Here is a 9,932-nt window from a genome sequence, read left to right as displayed (position 1 = left end):
CAAAATTCCACCAGCATTTTTCAAAGAGCTGAAAAAAACAATCCTAAAATTTGTATGGAAACAGAAGAGAACCTGAATTGCTAAGGAAATGTTGAAGAAGAAAAACAAAATAGGGGGCATCACGTTGCCTGATTTCAAGCTTTACTACAAAGCTGTGATCACCAAGAGAGCATGGTACTGGCACAAAACAGACACATAGACCAGTGGAACAGAGTAGGGAGCCTAGATATGGACCCACAACTCTACGGTCAACTAATCTTCTGCAAAGCAGGAAAAAATATATAGTGGGGAAAAAAAAAAACAGTCTCTTCAATAAATGGTGCTGGGAAAACTGGACAGCTATGTGTAGAAGAATGAAACTCAACCATTCTCTTACACCATACACCAAGATAACTCGAAATAGATAAAAGACCTCAATGTTGAGGCAGGAATCTATCAAAATCCTAGCAGAGAACACAGGCGGTAACCTTTTCGACATCAGCCATATCAACTTCTTTCAAGATATGTCTTGAGGCAAAGGAAACAAAAGCGAAAATGAACTTTTGGGACTTCATCAAGATCAAAAGCTTCTGCCCAGCAAAGGAAACAGTCAACAAAACAAAGAGGCCACCCACGGTATGGGAGAAGATATTCACAAATGACACTACAGACAAAGAGCTGATATCCAAGATCTATAAAGAATCCTCAAACTCAACACACGCAAAACAGATAAACACGTCGCCAAATGGGCAGAAGACATGAACAGACACTTCTCCAATGAAGACATAAAACTGGCTAACAGACACATGAAAAAATGTTCATCATCATTAGCCATCAGGGAGATTCAAATCAAAAGCACATTGAGATACCACCTTACACCAGTGAGAATGGCCAAAATCAACAAGACAGTAAGCAACAAGTGTTGGAGAGGATGTGGAGAAAGTAAGAGGGAAACCTCTTACACTGTTGGTGGGAATGCAAGTTGGTGCAGCCGATTTGGAAAACAGTGTGGAGATTCCTTAAGAAATTTTAAATAGGGCTTCCCTATGACCCTGCAATGGCACTACTGGGTATTTACCCCCAAAGACACAGATGTAGTGAAAAGAAGGGCCATCTGTACCCCAATGTTCATAGCAGCAATGTCCATGGTCGCCAAACTGTGGAAAGAGCCAAAATGCCCTTCAACAGACGAATGAATAAAGAAGATATGGTCCATATACACTATGGAGTATTATGCCTCCATCAGAAAGGATGAATGCCCAACTTCTGTATCAACATGGACGGGACTAGAAGAGATTACGCTGAGTGAAATAAGTCAAGCAGAGTGAGTCAAGTATCATATGGTTTCACTTACTTGTGGAGCATAAGGAATAACATGGAGGACATGGGGAGATGGAGGGGAGAAGTGAGTTGGGGGCAACTGGAGGGGAAGACAAACCATGAGAGACTGTGGACTCTGAGAAACAAACTGAGTGTTTTGGATGGGAGGGAGGGATGGGAGGTTGGGCGAGCCTGGTGGTGGGTATTATGGAGGGCACGTATTACATGGAGCACTGGGCGCAGTGCATAAACACTGAATTCTGGAACACTGAAAAGAAATAAAATAAAACAAAATGAAAAAATAAAATCAAATAGATGAGTCTAGCTGGTTAGAGAGGAAATAAAAAAAAAAGCCAGCATACTAAAATCGTTTGTCTTTAAACAAATCAGCAGTAAACAATTAGACAATTAATTTTTAAAAGATGTCATTTATAATATAAGTAAAAATATAACAAACTTCAAAATAATAGGCATTCTTTGTATGATAAAAAATACCACACTGTTTATAAATATCAAAGAAGATCTAGGTAAATGAAAAGATAGCTCATGTTCATTAATTGGAAAACTGAAAATTATCAAGATGTAAATTTTTCTCAAGTTGATCACAGATTGAGCACAATCTCAGAGAAATCCTGTAAACCTACTTTTAATCTACAAACTGATTCTAAACTTTATATGGAAAAGCAAGAAATCCAAAAATTTCCAAAACTATTTTGAAAAATGAAAACAAAGTTGGAAGACGCACACTACCAGATTTTAAGATTTTCTATAAAGCTGTAGTTATCACATAGCATGGTATTAGTTAAATGATAATTACAAATTAATATAACAGAATGAGATGTACAGAAATAGACCTGTATACATATAAGGAAATCAATTTGACAAAGTTTACAGTTATTCAATAGAGAAATACCTCATACAGAAACAATTATATATCCTTGTGCAAGGAAAATAATGTAAATATTAAAGTAAAAGCTAAAGTTGAAAACTTCTGTCTAGAAGAAAACAGGAGTAGATCTCTGATATTGAAACAGAAAGTCATTTTTTAAATGGAACATATTTAAACCTCTGCTTTTTGCAAAACAGCTTTTTAAAAGAAAAAGCAAGTAACAGTCTCAGAGAGAAATAATTGCAAAACACATTTAACAAAGTACTGGTAATCAGAATACACAAAGAAATCTGAAAAATTATTTATAAGGAAAGAAAGAACATAATAAAGATGGTAAAATATATGAAAAGATAATTCACTACCAAAGAGATCTGGATTAAAATAAGCACATATGAAGATGCTATCATCAGTCATTAGGCAAATGCAAATTAAAACCACAGTGAGATACTACCACATATCTAATCAAATGTCAAAAAAAAAAAATGAATGAAATAAGTAATGAAATACCTGACAAAAACAAGTGCTGCTTATTGGGCAAAGCAATCAGAACTCTAAAAAAAATCATGTACTAGATGCAAAAGAAATTAAGATATAGGTCTATACAAATGTCTGGATGGAGTTATAGTCCTTCTATTCATAATCTTCAGATCCTGGAAATAACTTAAAAAGTCATCAACTGCTTAATGGACAAACAAATCATTCATTCTATATCCATACAACACTCAGCATAAAAACGGAATGTGCTATTAATCATACTGTGATATCAGTGAGTCCCAAAAGGAGTATCCTAAGTCAACTTAGGAACAGACTCAAAATGCTTATGACTCCATTTATAAGACATTTTAGGAAAGGCCAAACTATGGGGACAGAAATGACATCAACATTTACCAGGGGCTAAAATAGTTGTAATGGTGGGTTGTTTGATTATAAATGGATGATAAAAGTACTCTATATTCTTTGGGATGACAGAAATAGTATATATTTCATCATTATGGTGGTAGTTTATGATTATATAAGTTGGTAGAAATGCATTTACCTACACATTTAAAAGAGGTGAGGTTTGTTGTTTTTTTTTTTTTTTTTTTGCCATTGTACCTCAATAAAACTGAAAAATTACATAATTGCTTTCAGACAATAATGATTAATTATTGCTCCTAGGGTGCCTGGGTGGCTCAGTCATTAAGCGTCTGCCTTCAGCTCAAGTCATGATCCCAGGGTCCTGGGATGGAGCCTCACATCAGGCTCCTGGATCAGCAGGGAGCCAGCTTCTCCCTCTCCCTCTGCCTGCTGCTCTGCCTACTTGTGCACTCTCTCTCTCTCTGACAAATAAATAAAATCGTAAAAAAAAAAATTGCTCCTATTCCAATATATTATATGGACATATTGTTTGAGTTTACTGGATTAGGGTGATATTGGCTGAACTATCTAATATGTCTGAGGTCAGCATAGTGGAGCAGGCAGGGGTTACTGGTCTGATGAACTTACTTAGGATGGCTCTTTATATATTTTCTCTCTCGCAGGTGTATGTCTCACATGACATTCTCAGAACTTCCAGAGAGAGTGGAAATGTCTTGAATATCTTGAGGTTTAGAGTTGGGCCTGGTACACCATCAGTCCTGCTCCATTTTGGGGTCCACACATAAATCTGAAGTTTGAGTACAAATTTAAGAGGTAGGGATACCCTCCACCTCTATTAGAAACTGAATAGCTTTTACAGTCTATCACAATAAGTGAATGAATAGGTCATCAACCTAAGTTGTATCACTTAAACTTTTAATGTTTCCTGTAATTTTCTTCATATAAGAATATTTTTAAAAATCCCACAATCTTGACAAGCTATATTAAATGCTACATAATAAACCTTATTATTGGGTTATGTAATAAATACTGAGAATCAATAACTAACTTACACAATTTAGTCCGAATTAAAAGCATTTTAGACAAAATAAGACTTTTGTACAAAATTCATTCATTTTTAAAGGAAAGAAGAGTGAAAAATCATACAATATAATAACTGATTTTTTAATGTATTTTTTAAATAACTTATTTATTTGCCTGAGGGGGGTGCATGCGCACAAGGGGGGAGGAGATTGTGGGCATGCACAGGAGCAGGGGAGGAGCAGAGGGAGAAGCAGACTCCCCGATGAATAGGGAGCCTGATGTGGCACTCCATCCCAGCACCTTTGGATCACGACCTCAGCCAAAGGCAGAAACTTAATGACTGAGCCACCCAGGTCCTCCGATAACTGGATTTTAATAAAAGTAAAGATTTTTATGAAAGACCGGAAACCCAGAGTATATAGAGTAGCATTTATATTAAGTAAAAGAAAATTATAAAAAGTCATTTTATAGTCTGCCACATATAATTTGAGTGACTGTGTAAAAATCCAAAAATAATTAAATAATTACTTTTTACTGGGACAACATGTATGAGACAGGATAAAATCACATGTTCTATAGTGCTTACCAGAAACAAAAGATATTCTAAATAACTTACATAATTATGTAATTTTAATCTTTATAATATTGCTTGTGGTATGTACAATTCCTCTTTTACATATAAGAAAATGGAGGCTCAGGGAAGTTAATAAAGGTAACAACTGCTATGAAACAGTCAGGATTTGACCTCAGGCAATCTGTGCCAGATAAAAATTTATTTTAGCAAAGTCTGAGACAAAGCTGTATTGGAATTATGGTCTCAGGAGGCAAAATTTTGCAGTTGGGAAATGGGGCACTAAGGCACTGTGAAACTGAAGAGGAGGAAAGCCAGTAGAGTGAATTATTGCGTAAGCTACCTGTATAGGTGGCTGGTTTTGAAAGGGCAATACATTCAGATCTGCCTGCCCATGGGACAAAGAAGAATGATAAGGGAGCAGAAGGCTAGCTTGAAGACAAAGCATAAGCAGACACCCTGCAACCTTTCCCTACCTCCCACTCTTGGGTGGGATGGGTGTGACACTTCCAGGAATCTCCCAACTGTCTTAATGTTAATAACTTGCTAGAGGGGAAAACAACCTTAACTTGACAATGGCAAGACCTCTGCTTTCTTGTAGGTATCTTGCAGGTCAGTCCTCTTTAGCATATGAAAGTTTTTTCCAAACCTCTCTTTTCCTTACTTCTCATATCTCCCCTGTATTAAATCACCGTTCCTCAAGAACCACCACCACCACCACCCCACCCCGCACTTCTCCCCTCCTTGTAGCAGTTCTTTCTGCCCATGGGTCCTATCCTGTGCTTTAATGAATAACTACTTTGCACCAAAAACATCTCAAGAGTTCTTTCTCGTTCGCCAATACCAGACCTCACCTATATTCCAAAACCACATCAAGAAAACATTTTATGCACTGTCTCTCTGTCCTCATCGGTGAAGGATGGTTCCAAAGGTGTTAATGCCCCCTGAAGTTTGGCTGGCTCACAAATGAGTCCCAGTAATTTCCCAAAGACCTCACAAATTGCAGAGGTACAAGAAATAGGCCCTAGAAAAGACAAAGTAAGATTGCATTTAAGCAAAACTAAAGTCTTTGCTCACTTAGTTGATTTTACAGCGGTTGAAGTAGACAGGGCCTAGAGGTGGGGCATAGGCAGAAACAAGTGTCTATATTGTCTTTAAATTTAGAATATAAAAAGATGATCTAAAATGATAGTTATCCTGCCAATATATTCCCACAAGATTCATTAAAAAAAAAAAGCTATGATAAAGAAAATGTGTGTTGAATGCATAAATCATATTAATTATTAAATGCAAGTGAAGGTACATAGTTATTTTCTCACAGTCTTTTCTGAATCTCTTATTCAATATGCAAATGATTAGGAGATAAAATTAATCATGTAATATATTACCTTCCTTATGAGAACTATAAATCAAAGGGAAGTGACTCTTTCTTATCAGAAAGAAATGGAAAAAAAAAAAAAGCATATATTACCTTCAAGCTAAGTGGTTCCACTACAGTAGGCCATATCTTATCTCCAGCTAGAGATAAGAAATATTTAAAATCCAAAGGCTTATTGTTGTTTTTAGTTTCCAAAATGCAAATTGATAAAGGCCATCATTAAATAAAAGAAAATTGACTTCTTCCTCTTCTCCTATATAGAAGAGGACCTTTAGTGGACAAGGTATAGAGACTACGGAGACCCATATACGAGGTAACTCCCTCGCTCAGTATACAGAGATGTGCATTTGATGTAGTAGAAATATACTCTGTCAAAGAAAAGAAGCCAGACTTCATGTCCTGTAGTTTGCACTAAGATGTTCTGAGGAACAGACCTGAATGGACTTTAACAATAGTTACGGTTTACAATCTTCTTTAGTAACTCAAGCTGGTTTCACAGTAGATTAGAAGTGCCTTCAACCACAAGGGACATAAAAATTTCCCTGGATGCAAAGAGTCTGCTTTAGAGAAGGCAGGATTCTTGTAACTGTAGTTTAATTTACTTTCAAGCCAATCTAGTGAATTCTTAGGAGAATGAGAATACAATATCGTATTTTTTTTCCTAGTTAAAATGAGTCTATAGAAGATCCATGCTTCAAAAATGGTATCTTTCTGCTTGATTAAAATATTGCCTGGAAAAGAACTGATGGAAGAAGTTGAAAAATACTGAAAAGACAGTCAAACTACTCAGGAAAAACACTTTTGTTTTAAAAAGGACAACTAACAATACAAGAGGATGACTTCATTAAACACATCAAAAGCAAGCTAAAGGCCCAGCTGTGGTCCTTATACTGTGTGCCAAAAGGCATTCAGAGGTAACAAATGACATTATGTTTTTAATATTAGTGTAATCTGGATTTAGTACTAGCTACATTGATTTGAAAAAGCATTCAGCATACATTCCACATACCTTTCTCTTCCCCCCAATTATTTTTCTATATTGTTATTTTAGGAAGGATATATTCTAGGTGAATATTAGATTTCAACAATCAACTATTCTTTGCATTTTTTCAAATTTCACATTGAGAAACTTACCACAAAAGAAAAAAAAAAAAAAAGAAGGCCTAAGAAGTTTGCTGTTTTGTCTTCAAATTAAGCTTCAGTTAGAACCATTGCTCCAAGTGTATGTCATTAACAATAAATGGAACTGATAATAAGGCCCTGTTGTGTAATGAGACTTCTGCTTAGGGTTTATTAGCTTTTCAATAGTTTTGTTTTCTATTTGGATGCAATTTTGAAATTTTCTGCTTTAGATAGCACAATTTTAGTAATACATAGTGAGTTTAAAATTTTAAATGCAAATTACGTATCTTTACATAATAAAGGAATTCATGGAAATGCCATAATTTTATGGCTGCTTAAAAAGCTTAAAAAGATACAATATTTTTTAAACATTTTAATGGGAAATCTTTACCCTTTAAAAAGTAGAGAGAATAGTAAAATATACCCCCATGTAGTTAACACCCAGGATCAAAAATGGCCAATTTTTGGTCAATCTTTTTAAATTAATACTCCACCAACTTTTATATTATCTTGAACTAAAACCCATAAATCATATTATCTGTAAATATTATAGTCCATAATATAATTTAAATGTCATCTTTTTTAAGGCTTTTTAAAATCCTAACAGAATTCATGGAATTTTTCAGAAATATATTTTGTGTGTATATATATATATATATACAAATATATGTATATAGGACATATATATAATTTAATGAATAGGAGAGGGCCCAAGATGGTGACACAGAAAGACTGTGAACTCACCTCTTTCACAAACACACCGAATGGATGCCTCCATATAGAGCAATTCCTGCTGAAGAAGAACCGAGGACTTACTGAATAACATCTGCACCCTAAAGGGTAGAGGAACAACGTGGGAACAGCAAGAGATGAAGACAGGGTAACCACGGGAACCCCAGCTCCAGACAGTGTGAACTGTAGTAGGGAGAAATACTACTGAGGGACTATGGGCAGATTTGTCTGCCATGGAGCATTAGGAAAAAAAAAAAAAAAAACACTGCATTTTAAAAGGGCAACTAGAATTTAAAGGGACCAGCCCTTGAGTGTCCTACTGTAGGAGTCCTTCAGAATGCTTTACATGGTCAAAGGGGCTGGTGAGCCCTATTGTTTATGTTCCCACTAGGACACCTGGGATAATTTCTGGTATATAGTAAAAGATTAAAATATTTTTAAATATAGCAATTTCAAAATCATAAATAAGTATAACAACATATTACTAATGTAACATATTGAACTATCTACATAATAAAAGAAAATTGTATTTGATTAATTATCTAACAGTATTCACAAATATAAGTTACTTTGACAAAGAAGAGGAGAGATAACCTATTCATATTACAACTTCTGCTCAAGATGTCAGATTAAACCCACATGACAAGACTTTCTTTTTAATTCTAACACAAATACCACATTAAATATATGGTTTGGACATGGACATACCATTTAAGGTTTAGGAACCTATTTTAGGAATGAACTTAAGGCAGTCAGGTCTGTTCTTGATGAAGCGCTTTAACAGATTTTGTTTGTTTGTTTACATGTCAGAGAGCCTGACAGAAGCAAAACCCTGACATAAACTGTCCTATCAAAAATAGGAACAAAACTTTGTCCCTATTGGCATAGACACAGACTGGGCACAGCCAAAAGTAAGTTATCAGTCCCAAATCTGGACTGGAAAAAAAAGAAAAAAAAATATTATTATTATTATTATTTTAAGTAATACAGATATTAGAAAACCAGGCATTATGCACATAAAAGTATTGGATCCCTGATAAAATTAACCCTTTAAACTCAAACTGGGAAACTAATATAAAATTGGTCTTTAATCAGTCCACATGACCCTGGCTAAAACAAACTCATACATTCTATAAGGACAACTGCTTAACCTAAGACAGTTATAACAGATTTTCAAAGAAAAAAACCCCTACCAATTTGACATCCACAGACAAAATCTACAAAACACATGAGAATCTACTACTCTGAGACAATACAAACAAGAGAATTGCTAAAAATTTAAAGATGATGATACTTTATGATTTAAACTTCTAAAGAAAAAGATCTATAAAGTAACAAGGAGACTTTAAAGGAAATGCTAAAAATAAAACAGAAGCAACGAACTTGGAAAATGTGGTCTTAAAGAAAACACTAGATAGCCTAGAAGGATGACCAGACTGATTTACCACAGTGGAAGATAAAGTTACAAAAAAATAAATTAGAACCTGTCATGGGGGAAAAACAGCGGGTGATAATTTAGACATTTAAAAAATTAGTTTTACAGAGACTTGAGACCATCACCTCCACTCTGGTGGAGTAACTGGCCCTCCTACAATAAAGAATGAGAAAATAGATGCTTGCTTCAGCAGCACATATACTAAAATTGGAATGATAACAGAGAAGATTAGCATGGCTTCTGTGCAAGGATGACACTCAACTCGTGAGGCATGCGGTATCTAAAAAAAAAAAAAGAGAGAATGAGAAAATAGGACGAAATATATGAAAATAGGCAACACAGGACTGTGACTTCTAAGAGAAGGAAGATAACTGGAGTCTTAATATCAGCCCAATTTCCTTCAGGAGGCACCTTCCATATTGTGAAGCAGGAAGAGCTAATGGTAACAGACAAGAGTAGCCTGCCTATGTTCAGTCAAACACACACAAAAAGGGGACAAAGTACAAGATAGGAGCTAGCTAAACACAAGAGTTCCATAAATTTTCACAAAGCTTTCTTCGAATGTGTTGTTAAACATAAAGCACAGAATGGCTTGAATGAAGCTCCTAAGGGCTAGGTAGAGAAA

General features: G+C 35.2%; 1 non-coding gene across 1 annotated transcript; it reads left to right on the top strand.

Annotated features, from left to right (window-relative positions):
- The first annotated feature begins 9,488 nt into the window (after window positions 1–9,488).
- LOC125101405 (U6 spliceosomal RNA) lies at window positions 9,489–9,591 on the top strand. Its single transcript, XR_007127821.1, has one exon. It is a non-coding gene; the product is annotated as a U6 spliceosomal RNA (small nuclear RNA).
- The last annotated feature ends 341 nt before the right edge of the window (window positions 9,592–9,932 follow it).

Source organism: Lutra lutra, chromosome 5 (genome assembly GCF_902655055.1).
Source record: "Lutra lutra chromosome 5, mLutLut1.2, whole genome shotgun sequence".
In the NCBI taxonomy this organism is placed as follows: domain Eukaryota; kingdom Metazoa; phylum Chordata; class Mammalia; order Carnivora; family Mustelidae; genus Lutra; species Lutra lutra.
This window is presented reverse-complemented; position numbering and strand designations above follow the sequence as displayed.